This window comes from Polyodon spathula, chromosome 9, assembly GCF_017654505.1.
Source record: "Polyodon spathula isolate WHYD16114869_AA chromosome 9, ASM1765450v1, whole genome shotgun sequence".
NCBI classification, from domain to species: Eukaryota; Metazoa; Chordata; class Actinopteri; order Acipenseriformes; family Polyodontidae; genus Polyodon; species Polyodon spathula.
Genome location: NC_054542.1, coordinates 18,257,587 through 18,276,693, shown reverse-complemented (window position 1 = coordinate 18,276,693; position 19,107 = coordinate 18,257,587).

Sequence of the window (19,107 nt, the reverse complement as noted above, 5' to 3'; positions counted from 1 at the left end):
TAATGTATTATGCTTTTTTTTTTTTTTACTGTATATCATGTATTATGCATTTCTCTGTATCTGTATTTAAAGTATTATGGATTTTTTTGATTTTACTACATCTTGTAAAGCACTTTTAAGATGGTTGTCCACTATAAAAGGCACTATATAAAATAAAGATTGATTGATTGATCCCAGTCCATGGAACACATCAGCATCCTTTCCTTGCAATTCTTGACTTCAGATATTTTATCTCCCCAATTCATAAGAACATAAGGAAGTTTACAAACGAGAGGAGGCCATTCGGCCCATCTTGCTCGTTTGGTTGTTAGTAGCTTATTGATACCAAAATCTCATCAAGCAGCTTCTTGAAGGATCCCAGGGTGTCAGCTTCAACAACATTACTGGGGAGTTGATTCCAGACCCTCACAATTCTCTGTGTAAAAAAGTGCCTCCTATTTTCTGTTCTGAATGCCCCTTTGTCTAAACTCCATTTGTGACCCCTGGTCCTCGTTTCTTTTTTCAGGCTGAAAAAGTCCCTTGGGTCGACATTGTCAATACCTTTTAGAATTTTGAATGCTTGAATTAGGTCGCCGCGTAGTCTTCTTTGTTCAAGACTGAACAGATTCAATTCTTTTAGCCTGTCTGCATATGACATGCCTTTTAAGCCCGGAATAATTCTGGTCGCTCTTCTTTGCACTCTTTCTAGAGCAGCAATATCTTTTTTATAGCGAGGTGACCAGAACTGCACACAATATTCAAGATGAGGTCTTACTAGTGCATTGTACAGTTTTAACATTACTTCCCTTGATTTAAATTCAACATTTTTCACAATGTATCCGAGCATCTTGTTAGCCTTTTTTATAGCTTCCCCACATTGTCTAGATGAAGACATTTGAGTCAACAAAAACTCCTAGGTCTTTTTCATAGATTCCTTCTCAAATTTCAGTATCTCCCTGTCACAGAGACGGCCGAAGTGGGCGGCGTCAGAACCAGGAAAGGTAAGGCAATACACAAAACACAGGACGGATGAAATGAAGTGATGAAGACGCCTGTTGGCGCCGGTTTAATACAAAATAAAAGGTTTACACAAACACGAAAAACACAGGACACGGCACTCTACGCCAAAATAAATAGACAAACGAAAACAGACTAAACTTAACAAAACGGTGCACGGACAGACACTGACAAACACGGTGAGCGGATACTTTCTCCTCTTATTATACTACTACTGCTTATTTCCTCCGTCTCCAATCCCGTTCTCCGCTCACCGAACACCCAACCCCAGTATGTGACAACGTGCATCTATATATACTATTGTGCTGGGATTCAATTACCAATTAATTATTCACTTGAATCCCAGCACGTGAATTAATAAAGTGCAATTCCCCGTGCTCACATATTATTACTTTTTACTTGCACGTGAAGTGCTGTGCAATCCTCGTGCCTAAATACACATATACATTTTTAAACACTCGTGTTACACAGACCCGTTTATATCCCGTGTACCAATGTCTATACACCAACATTTAAACACACCACACGCAACACATAACAGATAATACACAGGGGCGGGCACTTTGTTACACTCCCATATGATATTTATAATGTACATTTTTATTTCCTGCGTGCAGTACCTTACACTTTTCTTTATTAAATGTCATTTGCTATGTGTCTGCCCAGTTCTGAATCTTGTCTAGATTATTTTGAATGACCTTTGCTGCTGCAACAGTGTTTGCCACTCCTCCTACTTTTGTGTCGTCTGCAAATTTAACAAGTTTGCTTACTATACCAGAATCTAAATCATTAATGTAGATTAGGAATAGCAGAGGACCTAATACTGATCCCTGTGGTACACCACTGGTTACCACACTCCATTCTGAGGTTTTTCCTCTAATAAGTACTTTCTGTTTTCTACATGTTAACCACTCCCTAATCCATGTACATGTGTTTCCTTGAATCCCAACTGCATTCAGTTTGAGAATTAATCTTTTGTGCGGGACTTTGTCAAAAGCTTTCTGGAAATCTAAATAAACCATGTCATATGCTTTGCAATTATCCATTATCGATGTTGCATTCTCAAAAAAATCAAGCAAGTTAGTTAGACACGATCTCCCTTTCCTAAAACCATGTTGACTGTCTCCCAGGACCCTGTTACCATATAGGTAATTTTCCATTTTGGATCTTATTATAGTTTCCATAAGTTTGCATATAATAGAAGTCAGGCTTACTGGTCTGTAGTTACCTGGTTCAGTTTTGTTTCCCTTTTTGTGGATCGGTATTACGTTTGCAATTTTCCAGTCTGTCGGTACCACCCCTGTGTCAAGAGACTGCTGCATGATCTTGGTTAGCGGTTTGTAAATAACTTCTTTCATTTCTTTGAGTACTACTGGGAGGATCTCATCCGGCCCAGGGGATTTGTTTATTTTAAGAGCTCCTAGTCCCTTTAACACTTCTGCCTCAGTTATGCTAAAGTTATTTAAAACTGGATAGGAACTGGATGACATGTGGGGCATGTTGTCAGTATCTTCCTTTGTAAAAACTTGTGAAAAGTAATCATTTAATATATTTGCTATTTTTTTTTCTTCATCTACGATTTTGCCATTTGTATCTCTTAAACATTTAATCTCCTCTTTGAATGTTCGCTTGCTGTTGCAATATTGGAAAAACATTTTGGAATTGGTTTTAGCCTCCTTAGCAATGTTCATTTCTATTTCTCTCTTGGCCTTTCCAACTTCCTTTTTGACATGCGTTTGCAGTTCCGTGTGCTCTTTCTGCGTACTTTCTTTTTGGTCCTTTTTTAATGCTCTGTAAAGTGCCTTTTTTTGCTGAATATTTTTTTTAATTGATCTACTAAACCATTTTGGCAATTTAGTTTTACATTTAGATTTGTCTACTTTAGGGATGTAATTGTTTTGCACCTCTAGTACTACATTTTTGAAGAACAACCATCCTTCTTCTGTGGGTGTTTTCTCTATTTTACTCCAATCTACTTCTGTTAGTCTCTGTTTCATACCTTCATAGTTTGCTTTTCTAAAATTGTAAACCTTAGCTTTAGTCTTTTACTTTTGGGGTTTTAAAAAACACTTCAAATGAGACCATGTTGTGGTCTGAGTTTGCCAGTGGTTCTCTGACCTCTATTTTAGTTATTCTATCTTTGTTATTTGAAAAGACTAAATCAAGGCATGCCTCCCCTCTAGTCGGTGCCTTGACAAATTGTGTTAGGAAGCAGTCATTTGTCATTTCCACCATTTCTATTTCATCCTTCGTGCTACCCACCGGGTTTTCCCATTTTATTTGGGGGAAGTTGAAATCCCCCATTAGTATGGCTTCTCCTTTGCTACACGCATTTCTAATGTCATTGTATAACAGATTATTGTGCTCACCGTCTGAATCTGGCGGTCTATAGCATGCTCCTATTATTATGCCCTTTGAATTTTTGTCCGTTATTCTGACCCATATTGATTCGGTTTTATTTTCTTTGTCCAGGTTTAACACCTGGGCTTCAAGACTGTTTCTTATGTATAGCGCTACCCCTCCTCCTCTTCTGTCCTGCCTGTCTTTCCTATACAGTGTATACCCACAAATATTATATTCGTCCCCATCACTCTCAGACAACCACGTTTCTGTAACACCTATCACATCATAGTTACCTGTTAGTGCAGTAGCTTCAAGTTCTAGAATTTTGTTTCTGATACTTCTAGCATTTAGATAAATACATTTAATGGTTGTCTTACCTGAGTTGTTGTTCTTGTTTTGATGCGGTCTCCCTTCTGTTTTTTTGTTGATTTCTCCCCCCTTCCTTTCTAGTTTAAATGCTTCTGAACCTGCTCGAGGATCTTTTCTCCAAGTAGACTGGTTCCCTTGTTATTTAAGTGCAGTCCATCCCGTCTATACAGATAGTCCTCGTTGTAGAATGTGGTCCAATGATCAAGATAGGTGAAGCCTTCCCGTGTGCACCACGTCTTCAGCCATGCGTTTTGATTAATTATTTCCAGCTGTCCATATGGTCCTTTGCAAGGTGCCGGTAGTATACCAGAAAATACCACAGTTTTGGTTTTCTCTTTTAATTTCCTTCCTAGCTCTCTGAATTTGTTTTGCAGGGATTTTGGTCTGTCTCTTCCAATGTTGTTTGTACCGATGTGGACGACTACTACCGGGTCGTCTCCTGTTCGTTCTAGGAGCCTGTCCACGTTCTCAGTGATGTGCTTGACCGAGGCTCCCGGAAGGCAGCACACTGTTGTAGTAAGGGGGTCCAAACTGCGAATTGAACTTGCTGTGTTTGTCAATATGGAGTCCCCAACAATCATGTCTTCCCTTCTTTTTGCTGTCTGGTCACCACTGTCAATGGGGTCCTGGATGTTGTTCCTTTCATTCTCTTGTTGTTGGTTCTGCTCATCAAAATTCTGAAGTGACTCAAATTTGTTGGTTGTTTTGATTTCTGGTGGTTGTGTTTGACTAAGTTTCTTTTTTTCCCTGCTTCTGCCTACCTGAACCCAGCTGTTCTGACCTTCTATCTCCTTGGTGGCTTTCAGTCTGTTAGGGGTGATGCAGACTTCCATGAATTGTGGGTGTGCCAGTTCCTCAAGATCCTGTTGCTGTCTCACTTCTTCCAGCTCCATTTCTAGCATATTTACTAGTTTATGCAAATCCTGGATCGCGCTGCACTTTAGGCACACTTGGTTTAGCTCCGCTGGGTTTTCTCGGATTTCCCACATCAAGCAGGTATCACAGATTACTGGCTTGAAGACCATGTTGAGGGTTTTTTTTTTAAGTTTAGTTTCTTCTGCAGCCGTCAGCCTGCTTTCAAACTGCTTCTAAACTGCTCTGTACTTCTCCCACTCGCTGTCGCTGGGAAGACTGCCTCGTTTAACTGCGTTGTTCTGCTGTGCTGTCGGCTCCTCCCCTCGCCCGTGTCTCAAAACGGCGCTGAATTTGAATCAGCTGCTCCGAGTTTCAGCTTGTCTGTTATCAGAAAACCACACGCGGCTGTTTGACTTTGAGCTGCTGCTGTGTTTCCCCAATGTCCTGTTTTCTGATTAAAGCAATTCAAGATGCAATTTCTCCTTTCTGCTTCTAAACTGCGCTGTACTTTTCCACGCCTGTACTTCTCCCACTCGCTTCATCGAATTAGACTCATTTGTGAACATGTTTTTAGTCCCAGCACTGGCTGTACTTTCCCTTCCAGAATCTGAAATTTATTTTTGTGCTCACACAGCATCACACATTTTTCCTTTGGGTTTCACGCTTTGTCCTCAGTACTAACTAACCTTGCCCGTGACCTGTCTAGCTTCGTACAGTTTGTGTGTGTGTGTGTGTGTGTCTGTACAAACAAATCGATCAATGGTTTCTCCAACCGCTTGCACACGGGTATTAAGTACATGCCTTTCAAATGTTACATTTTTGTGGCATAAAATGGTCTTTGAATTTCTTAATCGGTACATTTAACTCTTGTCTACTTTTGTCTTCCAAAAATTCAAAGGTATTATACATTTCCAAAGCTTCGTCCCCTGTTACATGCAGCAATGTGCTGCTCTGTTCCTTTTGTGTTTTTGTATCCGTTCATGACGCCGTCACAATTCAAATTTTTATCTCAATGTTTTCCAGTTCTTTGAGATATTCCCTTCATCAGCTCCGGTAGCTTTAACCTTTGCAATATTATTTTTGCTTGTTTTTATTTTATTTTTTTTAATGTGGATTTTTTCTATCCCTTTCTGGGACCATGTAATGTTTACTGAGACACGCACATGAGCTGCGATAACACATAGGCTGTTTATTTACACTGTACATCTTTTATTGCAGTGCCCTCTATTGGCACTATCTAGAACTGCAACCACATACAATAACAGAGAAAGTAAATCAACCTATATCATTACAGAATATTTATCTGCTTTGATCCTGTTAATATGTGGAGATAGATATACATGTGTATAACCCATACAAATAAGCAAAGAATGCAATAATTGCAAGAAAACCTTGAGAGATAAATAATGAAAAAGTTTGAAAATAGTGTGCCTCTGGTCTAGAATAATGAGTAAGAGAGGTGAAGGGAACCTGTATTAACACAGTGCTAAAGTATCAGCATTTTACAATTAGATGTACTAATTGGAAAATGTCTTATTTTTAGACACGTATATCAGAAATAAAGTAGATAAAAGAAGCTTAACATTTATTTAAAAGATAAAGCTCAATCTCAACAAACAAATAAAGGGTACCTGAGGCCTTACACAAATCTTTTTTTTACAAACTGATGCACTTCTGTTTAAAAAACCTCAAGTATCATTCGCTCTTAAAAGCAGCTGCAGTGGTGAGATGAGCCGTTTCTGGACAAAACCATTCGATATACTAGAGGGGAGGGGGGAGTGTTACACATAGGATTAATAACAATAATAATAATGATGGTGTTTTAATCATGTGTGCATTTGTGTATGAAACTGGTTATGAAAATATTTACTTATTTATCTTTAATATAAATAGCTGTAAGTCTAGTTCCTTGCATATATTATTGCTTTAGAATAACACCTCAGTTCCCAACTGTCTGAATTTGTAATGAATTGGTGCACTTGTTGCCCCTTTCTATTATGGTGACTGTAGCATGATATACTGTGCTTCCATTAAGTGCATGGGGATTTCATGTTAGAGTTCAAACTTTGGAAAACTACAAAGCGATATGTAATTTCAATATGTCAGTGTAACATTACTAATTCCATAGGGCGTGATGCAAAACTTTTGGCCATAGCTGTGATGCCCCCATATAATCTACTAAATAAAAACAGTGGTTTGTTTTTCAGCATTGTTTTTCTGTTATCTATATGCAGATATATGAAATGAGCAATCAGCTTAGCAAAGAAATACATACCATGTTGTTGACCGCAGGTAGCCTACTAGCAAAGTGTTAGTAAAGTAAATATATCCTTTTACAGCCAGTTATATAGTAAAAATAGTATTGAACTACAGAAATAATACAAAACTAGAGTTGCCATCAACTTTATGGCTTCCAGTACTAAACACTTTAGCAAGTAGTGCAGAACGCATATGTTGGTTACTATATGTGTGTCTGTGGCAAAGTGCCCTGCCCCTGTGCTATTTATTTGTGCTTTATGTTGTATGTAGTGTGTTAATGTTGATGTATAGTCATAAAATTACAATTGCTGTTGCGTGCTGGGAGTGCCAGCATGGTACTTGTGTTCTGTTCGTCCACTGTTTGTCTGACTGTTCGTTTTGGCTACTGTGCCGTTTTATTTTACAAAGTGGCTTTTTGTTTGTTCAGACTTTTATTTTCTGTTTATTGATTAAGCAGCAGCTCATTTCACTCGCCATATCCCCTTGCAGTGCTGTGTGTGTTCATTTCTGGTCTGACGTCACCACTAAAGCCTGCTTGTTCACAGTGCCATAGTAACCATAACCCTATCTGCACTATCTCAGGAGTTATATGCCAGTTTTACATTTGACCTTTAGGAGAGGTCAAAGATCACAGGCAATAACATTTTTTGTGATTATGATGTCATGCAGCATGGCCGCCATACCAAAGAACCTATCAACTTCTTACAAACACTAGTTAATCTTGGACTGACCCTCAACAAGTATACCAACTTTCCGCACTCTGCAATAAGTGGTTTTCAAAAGAAGAATTTTTACATTTAGGCAAAATGTTGTTTTTTTTTCAATCCAATATGGCGGCCAAACCATGTGACCTACGACATATGTTCAATTGACATTTACCAACTTCCCATAAGCATCTACCATCCTACCAAATATGATTAGTTTTCGAGAAACTTTTGGCAGAAAGAAGAAGAATCTCAGCAATAACAGTAGGCTTCCCAGCCCTATGGGCCTAGAAGCCTAAAAGAGGCAAAATGTGATGATAGTATCAAATTTTCTACAGGAAGGATGCTTGATGTATAAAATAGTTAGTCCCGTCCCGTCTCGTTGAGATCAAGAGATTTCTAGGATAAGCTGCTGTTTTCGTGTTTGATTTGTTAATTACAGTGTATGAAGCTACTTTATTTATTTTAATTTTTTCACCCTCACAATTGTTTTTGAATCTTGCAGAGTTTTGAAGTTGTCCCTCCTACCACTATATATCTGCAGAGTCAGGTTACATGTGCGTATGATTTTAATGTGCTCATGCTGGTATTTCATTATTAAAGGGAAATACTCTAAAGGTGCAGTGTCACACATGACAATTTTGTCTTTATTACTGCCTTCCATGATTTAATGTTTTGTCACCTTTTGCAGCAGTATAGGTAGCAGTAATAGCAATAGCTGTAAATAGTGCTGTAAATATGGAACATTGTGAATTAGGCAGCAATTAGTAAAGCTGAAAGCTCAAATGATAATTGATTGACTAATTAAGACTTTAATTAGTATTTCTTAGAGTATTTCTCATTAGTTTTACCAAATCATTGTACAGAATAATTGTGTTATTTTGTTTATTATTGTAATAATTATTGTGAAATTACAAGGGAGATGCCTTTTTAAGATTTTCTTACTCACCATGGTTACTGTAATTTGTTTGAGATTTTTGCTCTGTGCTGTGAACAGGTTTCGAAAGAAAGAATGAAAGAAAGCCTAGTATCACATCACAGAGCAGCCCCAGTCTTTTCTTCCTATTATGTGGAGTAAACAATAGGGTAACATTAATGCAAGAATGAGAATCGTGTGATAGTATTACACAGAATCATGCTTGTATCTCATGTTGTTAAAATGATTTACTGTTTGAAATCGGTGTGATAGTATTGCACAGAATCATGCTTGTAGCTCACGTTGTTAAAATGATTTACTGTTTGAAATCGGTGTGATAGCATTACACAGAACCATGCTTGTATCTCATGTTGTTAAAATGATTTACTGTTTGAAATCAATGTGATCTGTAACATAGCTATGGCAAGAGGTTAAAACAATTTGCACTAACATGCATCCAGTTCATTTTTACTGAACAATACCTGTAATGGACCTTGACTGAAAGAATCCTATACTATAAAGTAGCTTTATAAAAAAAGTAATTCCACATTTGAATACATGAAGTTGGAATCTGAAAGATAATAGGGTTGAAATAGCAATGGATTTACAAGAACATAAAAGATCCCCTCACAGGGATGCATAATTGGTGAACTTCAATTTTCATATTTTCATATAAACTGAAAACATGTAAGTTCAATTATTGTTTAATAATTTGAATTACTGTATTACATGAAGAAAATGACATGTTAGTACTTTAAAAACAATTTCACACTGTTACCACTGGCTGAAAAACGTCTATATGCTACTACTGTGGAAATGTGTCAGCCTATTTGTCTACTGAAAGGCCACGTGCTGCACAGTATCAGCCTTAGCTACTATTGAGGGTTAAGAAGTTGGCTTATAACCTATATTATTTAGCCTAGTTTTCCACAGGACCCAAATGTTATCGCCTCCAATCATGGGTTCTGATATGCGTGCATTAAGCTGTAAGTCTTATGAAATGTATTTGACTGTAAGTGCTCTTCATTTTGTGGAAGACAACAAAATGAATAACACCTGGCTAGTGTTGGATACTGAGGGTGAAGCCGACAAAGTCTCCGGTTCTATTTTTTTTAATAAGGCTGCTCCATTCGACATCTCAATACCACAGCCTGATTGCAGAAGTGTATGTGTAGAGGGACCTGAGGAAATAAATATAGTTAAAAGTCAAGAGTTGAATGAGGATTGGGTGACTGTTAGAAAAGGTAGGAAGAAGAGACGGATAAGTAATCAAAATACAAAGGAGATTTAACAGATTCCAAACACTGAGGAACATTGCCGATGCGTTGACTGGAAACAGGGGGGAGGTCCTCTTAGTAGGCGACTCAATTAGAGTCTGTGGTCATTGTGCATGTAGGTACAAATGACATAAGAAATAGAAAATCTGAAGTTCTAAAAGAGGGCCTCAGCTCATTAACAAAATAATTAAAAAGGTCAGGATGCAGAATTATTCTGTCAGGTCTATTACCTGTTATTTGTTGGGGGGGATGAAAAATTCAACAGAACTAGGGCAGTAAATGGGTGGCTGGCCGGCTGGTGTGCTCAAGAGGGTCTGGGTTTTATAAATAACGGACTATTTCTGGAGAAGAAATATATTTTAAAAGAAGGATGGACTTCATCTAAATAGATCTAAATTCCTATTATCCCTGACTGTTCTATGTTTATGCTTATTTAATGTCAGGTCTCTGTCTAATAAGGCTCTGTTAATTAGTGATTTTATTCAGGATTATGGGATTGATATTTTATCATTAACTGAAACTTGGCTGGACCTAATGACAATGTCTCGCTGATTGAGGCTTCCTATTCTTCCTATTCTTTTTTTCAGAAAGCTCGCTCTACTGGGCAGGGAGGTGGTCTTGCTACTATTTTCTGTAGTGAACATAGAATTAATCAGGTTACTGTCCCAGGTTATTCATCTTTTGAACTGTTAACATTAACACTAAATAGTGCACTACCTGTTCATATTGTAATTATCTATCAACCACCTAAGTCAAACCTGTGTATAGTCACTGGTACACGGGATATAAATGGGTCTGTGTAACACGAGTGTTTAAAATGTATGTTTGTATTTAGGCACGAGGATTGCACAGCACCCCGGGTTGGTCCCGTAATAATAATAGTCCAGTTCCTAAATATCCACACATAACACAAAACACAAGCACAAGCCCACAGTGAGTGTGATAGTGCTCGTGGTGTAAATACAGTTGTTCGAGAACAATGTGCAGTGATGTCCGGGGAAGTGCTGGCCTTTGGCGACAGCTCTGGATTGTGTTTCAGCTGTCTAATAACAACAGTATATTTAGACATGACAAAAACAAACAAAACACTCACGATAACAACACCAGTTTTCCTTCTGGTTCAGCTCTAACCATACAAAGGAACAGGTCACTTCACTTCGTCCCCTTTTATACCGTCAATCATGACCCCTTGGTTAACTAGTGCAACCGCCCCTCCAATCCACGGCTGCCACATCGTTTCCCACCCGCGTCGATGATTTAGTGTACTGTAGCTCCGCCCCTTTCTAGGTGGCCGACTTCTGTCTAGCCCTAGGAATTAATTGTCTGGCCATCCAGTCCAGGGTACTCTGTTCCCTTTACACAGTGCCCTCACAGATTGGGAGGGATTTATCACCAAGAATCATTCTCTGTCACAATAATACACAAACAAAATTAGACTGGCCCGTGTCACTCTTTTAGGACTACATACTCCTTTTAGAAAAATCCTAAACAGCCCTGTGACAAAGTGCCCTCCCCTGTGTATATTATCTGTTATGTGTTGCGTGTGGTGTGTTTAAATGTTGGTGTATAGACATTGGTACACAGGATATAAACAGGTTTGTGTAACACGACTGTTTAAAATGTATATGTGTATTTAGGCACGAGGATTGCACAGCACTTGCACGTGCAAGTAAAATGTAATAGTATGTGGAGAACGGGGGAGAGAGATAAAGCGAGCGAGAGAGAGTGTAAATATAGGTCTCCGTTGTTTTGTGTAGCGTTCGTCCACTCTGTGTTTTGTCAGTTATTAGTTTTGTTTGTCTATTTGTTTTGGCCTCATGTGCCGTGTCCTGTTTTTGCATTGTTATAAACCTTTTATTTTCTGCCTGTGCATTATTAAACTGCACATCAGCGCCTTCACCATTTCAAAGCCTGTGTTCAAAGTCAGTTCCTGTTTCTGGTCTGTCGTCACCCACTCCGGCCGTCTTTGTGACAAGCCCTTAAAGTGATTGTAGCTAATAAAATAATTCAATAAATCTTACCCATTTTGCACTTCCTTTAGCTGCATAGGTTTAAAAATATTTTTTATATAAAACAGATTTACTCTCTAGATTTAAATTTTACTCTCTAGATTTAAAAAATGTGTGTTTCTTTAAACATTGCACATTTGAGACCTATATAATGGATGCAGGTACAGGGCAGAGAAAATTCATGGAACTGTGTGGCAAAGTGGCTGCTGATTGTGTACAGGTGATGGGTGATGCAGTGCAGGAGTAATCACGGGCAGGCAATTGTAATCCAATTAGAAAGACTTTATTTTGTAATTCCCGGTCTGGTGACCAAAACAATAAACCTCCTGCAATACACACCTATGTGTAAAACATGGAGTGTATTTACATAAACGGTTCAGCACAACCAAAATAATAACACAGTGTTTATCCGCCCCACAATAATACAAGACACGGTCACTACTCCGGATATGTGCTGTAGTGCTCGTGGTGGGTAATAATTTATTAAAGACAGTGAGTGAAAAGTGCATTGATGATCCGGTTTAGTTCTGGCCCAAGGTGACTGCTCCGGATTCATGATTAGTTGTCTAGTGATTACAAAAAGACACAAACAATTACTAAACACACAAACAAACAAAACACTCACAAACTATTTTCTATTTCAAGGGACAATCTCCCGGTCCTTCCTGTTCCTCATATTTTAAACCAACCAAAGGAAAAGATTAGCATTTCTCTGGCCTCTTTTATGCTATCCTGCACCACCCCTTGGTAAACGATTCCTGCTGCGTCTGTTGCTTACAGCTGCTACCTCGTTTACCTTCCAGGTCAATATGTTCCTGCAACAGAGTGTCGCTTCCTTCCAGGCTGACCGACTTCCTGACCTCGGAAACGAACTGTCAGGCCAGCCTGTCCAGAGACTTCTCCTTTTGCTATTTAGTGCCCTCACAGATCGGGAGGGAGCTTTACAACCAGAACTCATTGTATTTCTGTCACAAACTGTTAGCTGCAATTACTTTAATCCTGCACGCTCAACCAATGCATCAGCATGGTGTTATGGTATGCTATGCTGCAAGAGGTGCTTTCCTTCAGATGACAAGTAACATTTTTAACTGAGAGGCACTATTTTGAAGCAAAACCACATTTTCGGAAAGGAATACAAACAATTGTAAGGTTATTTAATTAAAAAGAACAAGACACTTGTTGCAAATAGTATTTAGCATGTTCTTGCAAGTTGTATACCATTCTAATTATTTCTCTCTGTAAATCTGCCATGCACTTGGTCAATTTGATCAACCTACTCCTACACATAGAGGTGGCTTGATTTGATTTGTCTTGGTAAAGACAACAAGAGGCAGTCCATTTACCAGTTAAGTAGTAATGGACTGCTGGAAAGGTATGCAACATCCTTAGCATAATATACAGAGATACATCTAAAGATTAGTCCCACTCTCCATGTTCAGAGACCAAAGATCAGTCTAATATGCCAAAAAAGATTAGACAGGCGGAAGTTTATAATATTATGTTATATACAGTATATAGCTCTACAAAACTGAACTAAGACACTGAAAATAATTCATTATATACCCCTCCCCCACACACTTTAACAAAGCTTATAATATAATAATATTTTTATGTAGCACCTTTTACAAAGGTAGGCTATGAACTGTGCATTATATGCAGAGTCACTTACAACAGGACATTAATTTAACATCTCATCTGCAGGATGGAGCACAAAGAGGTTAATTGAATTGCTCAGGGTCACACAGTGAGTTAGTCAATGGTAGAGGTGGGATTTGAACTGCGATCTTCTGATTATAAGCCCTGGACTTTAACCACTGGACCACACTGCCTCCTATTTTGAAAAACAACCACTCACTTTTCCAAATTTAATTGCCAACCATGTGGAAAGCCATGCAAAATGAAATGTAATCATTGAGCGGCTTCTCTTCACTCACTGTGGTTCAAACCCCATTTCCAGGTTCAAAGATAAACATGCTCTCCACTACACCTGGAATTCCTATGTGAAAATGCCACCTGAAGAGAACAAAACTACTTATAAATTATTTTTTGCAGTTTGATCCATTCAAGGTGAGCCTAATTATTCACTGTATATATGAGAAACATGTGTCTTATTAAAATACAAGAATGAGCCATACTGATACATACACAAGGTATATAGAAATTATACAGTAATATATATATATATATATATATATATATATATATATATATATATATATATATTATATTATATGTATGTATATATATTGAATTCATCCAGATATGTCTTTCTGGTGTCTGGCATATACTGTAATCATTGATTCATACTAATTGTTTTGACCACAGGTAAACTCTATGGTCCCACTCACATCTCAGCTTGTCCAGTTGCTATGTCTCATTTACCCTGTTTAACACGAGGGTCTGCATTCATGGAGAAAGACAGAGAATATAATCAGGAATGGCTTACTGTGAAAATAATTTGAGCACTACTCAGCTGATTTGGCAAGTGAAAGCTGGGAATGGGAATATTGAAGAACTCAACAGCTGCACACATTATGTATGTTGCATCCCAACACCCCTGAGGCTGACACTGGCTTGTGTGCCACAATGAATGAAAGTGAAGCTGACAGGAAAAGATGTTCAGCTGAATTCAAGATTGCTGGCTTTCAAATCGATTCAGCAGGTTAAAAAACACTGAGTCTATTTCACAGCCCTTCAACAACAGGGCTGTGAAACACACTGATAAAAATACATAAAACAATGTTCCATTGTTATTTTGCTATGTGATACCTAAGCAAATATAAATATGAGTGTAGTGAATTTGTATGGGACTCCTACACTGTAATGTGTATGTTCAGTTTATTATTATTATTATTATTATTATTATTATTATTATTATTATTATTATTATTATTATTATTATTATTTATTTGGCAGATGCCTTTATCCAAGGTAACTTACAGGTGTTAAAGGGCAGTACAGGGTTACAATGCAAGATTAATATTTAAATACAGTATAAGTTACAGTAAGTGCAGATGATACTATTAAAATAAAATAAGAACTAGAGTGCAACAAGTTAGGGTTACAACAATATACAGCTACAATTACATATTAGTTGTGCAATTCATTTATAACCAGTTCTATATTGTAAAAAATGAGCCATATACTGAAAAATGGATACAAAGGTTGATATAAAACCAACCGATGAAAATAAACACAATTCACAATTCCATATTGTCATAGTTTACAGTTGAAACTCCTAAGGTTTAAAATATGGAAATACACCAAAAATATGAATTATGGAATTCCAGGAAGGGGTACAAGGCTTATGTACTGTTATGTAAAAATGCTCCTGGTTATCAATTTACATTGTCAAAGTAGTCGCTCAACACAGTACAGTATTATATTATTATTAAAAGGTTCTCCATTTATTCAGCCAGTATGAACTGTCGTTAGCTATACAATATTTGTCAGTCTATCTGTTCACAGTGAATGAAAGACCCTTGAATATGTAGTCACCTCATGAACATGATGGCCTTAGAACAGTGAACAGTGAATAAACTTTGTGTCTATTTATTATATCAGCAAAAGCAATGCTGCTTCAAATAATAATAATAATAATAATAATAATAATAATAATAATAATAATAATAATAATAATAAACTCTTTACAATTAAAAACACATCAACATATACAAATACAATTTAAATAGGTGAAAACTCCAGTGTACAAAAATAAAAAGTTTATTAAATACCAACACTTCCACAGTCATTGATTGCCATGGGAAGAGCATTCCAGAGCCAAAACCCCTATTACCCATACAGCAGAGCATGATTTTTGGGGACAGAGAGGCTGCAGATCACAAATCATCCCTACTCTTAACAGACAGCCAATGCAATGCTGCAGAACAGGTGTTATATGTTCATGGGATTTAGATCAGGGCAATGTTACATAGATGGAAAAATGACACCTTGGTGACATTCTGCACATAAGACTCAAAGGTTAGATTATGATAAAAAATAACACCAAGATTTCTAAATTCAGAGCTAGACATACTTTCAAGCCTATCAATAACAATGCTAAAGCTGTCAAGCAACATTACCTCTGTCTTATCACAATTCAACTTCAAAGAATTCTGTTGCATCTGTAATTTAATTTCTGCTAAGCAGTGCCAAAGTACAGCCTCTTTATTGTAAGGTTTAGTCTGCAAATAAAACTGAGTATTGTTCGCAAAAGAACAGGAGGACACACCACGACGACAGATTATCTGTCCGTTACTGAAAAAACAAGGCCCCAATACAGAGCCCTTTGGGACACCCGTGGATACCAGACTAGAGGTGAATGAGTAAATAAGAGCTGAACCAGCAGAGAGCAGTGCCTGAGATACCCACAAAGGTCTTCAAATGACTATGAATACCTTGGTTAACAGTATCAAATGCAGCACTAAGGTCCAAAAGAACCAAGATAGATAACGTGCCAGAATCAACAACCATTAACAGATCATTAACAACCTTAAAGACTAAGTAGTGGGGTTCCAAAAAATATAGCATTATACATCCCCATGTGTTGCTACAACTGTTTAAATAATGTACCTGTCAATTTTATTTTCATTGTTAACATCCTGGCAGTGTTTTTTAAAGCTCTTTTCAAAATGTCTGCTGTAGTGCACTGGAGTTTGAGATCTGTCCTCTAAATCACTGCAGGAAGAGCACTAAAAAATAAAAAAAGACATAACAACAACATAGATTTGGTTATTGCTGTGTACCTGTTTGACTATGTGGGCAATATTCCTTACACTATCAGTGTACTAGAGTGGACATTTTGAAATGAGCTTTGAAACAGACTTTAAAGTTATAAGTGTAAAAAGTTGTCAGGATGTTAACAGTGAAGAGGAAAATGACAGGCATTTTTCAGAACCCGCTACTTAGTCTTTAACAGTGCCTGTTTAATGTGTAATGGTCTAAAGCCTGACTGAAAAGGTTGATAAAGTTTACATTTCAATAGGTGATTACATAATTGATGAGCCACAACACCCTCCAAAATGTTTCCCAAAAGGTAACAGGATCTAAATTATTATTATTATTATTATTATTATTATTATTATTATTATTATTATTATTATTATTATTATTATTTTAAACAATGGTGTGGTAATGTGCAAATTGAAATGTTGAAGTTACTGCTCCAGAGCTCAAGGACTCATTAATGATTTTAGTGAAAAGGTATAATACAAGACAAAGAAAACCCCAAACATTTTTGGTATTTAGCAAGAAGAGCATTAAGTTATGAATACAGGTTACCACAAAAAGAAAAACTGCTTTGTTTCTTCCCTATGATTAGTTAATTATATGTTACTGTTTTGTAAAGCTTTTTCAAAGGCGTATCCTAGGGCTACGTATTGCATATTACATTTCCTGCATTTCGCCTAGAATGGGTTTCCATCAAGATGCAATGATTAATGTTTAGTTTTGAAGCAGCCCGTGGAGCATGTGACACATCTGAAAATCTACTTATGCCTGAAAGTGCTGCAGTTTTATTTGTGTCTGGGCTTAAGAAGGAAAGCAGCCAACCATTAACAACCTGATCAGGCATTTACATTTCATATTGTGAACCTATGAATGCTGGAACTATCAGAAGCTCCATCAGCACATATTTTGAAAGGACAGACACTAAATGGCTATGGCAGAGATGCAGGCGTTATTCCAGACATCATAATCATTTTTCAATGCTTAATTCAGTTCAGTCGCAGAAATAAAATTGAAAAGTATGATAACATTATCATACTGTATCCTGTCACGGTGCAATAAGTTTGGTGGAAGTACACTCACTTCCTGTGTTAGAGATTATAGACACCACCTGACCCCCAAAGCATTTTGTTATATATGAACAAAGATACATAGTTTGATTTACTATTTCTTAACACAGCTTAGATTCCTTTCTTTAATATTGGTGCTCATGTCCCTCACTGCTCTTGTGCTCAGCAATGCCTCTTTAAGAGGAAATATTTAAGATTGTGACATTTACCTGTGTCCCAGAGTTTCAGTAAGGCATGATGGCAAAGTGTGGGCTAATAACTGGACAGGGGCTCTGTTTGTCCCACAAAGTATGGTGTGTCGCACGGGGGGCTGTAATAGGCGTGCACCAGCCTGGTGTCAGTTTGTGCCTGCCTGTATCCTGCTTGTCGCATGCAAGACACAGAACTCTGCAGATACTGTAAAAGGCTACATTGTAACACCATGCAACTGAAACAACAACCACAGCCTTAATAGGGGGAATATAAAAGCTTTTATTTATTTTTAAAATAGACATATCGAAAGTAGCATGCACAATTCAATCAGACATCTTACAGATGTAACAAAAATATAGGGTCGTTATATAGTCATTTGATAACTAAACAGCTATGATATGTTAGAGTACATAAATCTCATAAATAGATGCTCAGAGGTTTGAAGCATTCTTGTGGCCTCAACATAACTAAATCATAAGAATCAGCCTTCAAGAACATCTGGTACACCAGAGTGTTGCAATGAACCTATTCCCCTGCAACACCCCACCTCTAGTAGATGTAAGAAATACATTAAATGTGTTGCAGGGGGACAGGTTAATGAATACACCCTGACGTACCAGATGCACTTGGAGGATAGACATGATTCTAAGAGCTACTGTAGATTGAAGCCAGAGGGATTTTTTAAAGTTCACATTGCGATAATTGAAATACAAAATGATACAGTGAAAAAAAAAAAGAACTAGGCTTGAATGCATTCGTTTCTAGACAGCAAGTCCATTTCCAGTCATTCCAGACTCCACTTAACACATGGGCCTATATTTCCACTGCATGCAAATTGGCCATTCCATAGTAAATGCATGCCATGGACAGTTTTGCCTTCCCAAATTTGACCAATGCCGTGTCATCTCTAGTTCCTTTGAGCATTGGGTGACTCTAGTGCCTTTCTTACTGTTAGTGGAGCATGCCTATTAGTTTAACAGAGTAATAGAGAGGTGAGCAGATTTACATTGGGGGAGTTTTTGTCCCTACAACTGAAAGTATGCTTGCGGAATGGAAACAGTCTTGGCAGTCAACAATTTGATTTGTGATGAAGTAAAGCACTGAGCTATTGTATTCATGTAAAACTGTGTGACACTACAGTTAAACTAAATGGCTGTTCTGTTTCTGAACTCTGGTTCTTTTGAATTTTCACTGGGGGATATTTTGAGGATAATCCAGAATATTAGCACTGAAATTATCTTTAAAAATTATGTACATGACCAATTTAAGTGTAACAAAATGTACACCTAACTAATTTAATTTGTGATATTTATGTTGGTGCAATAAAAATTTATGAAAGAATTTTTTTTAACACACAATTTTTAAATTTTTTTTTCTATTCACCAACAATCT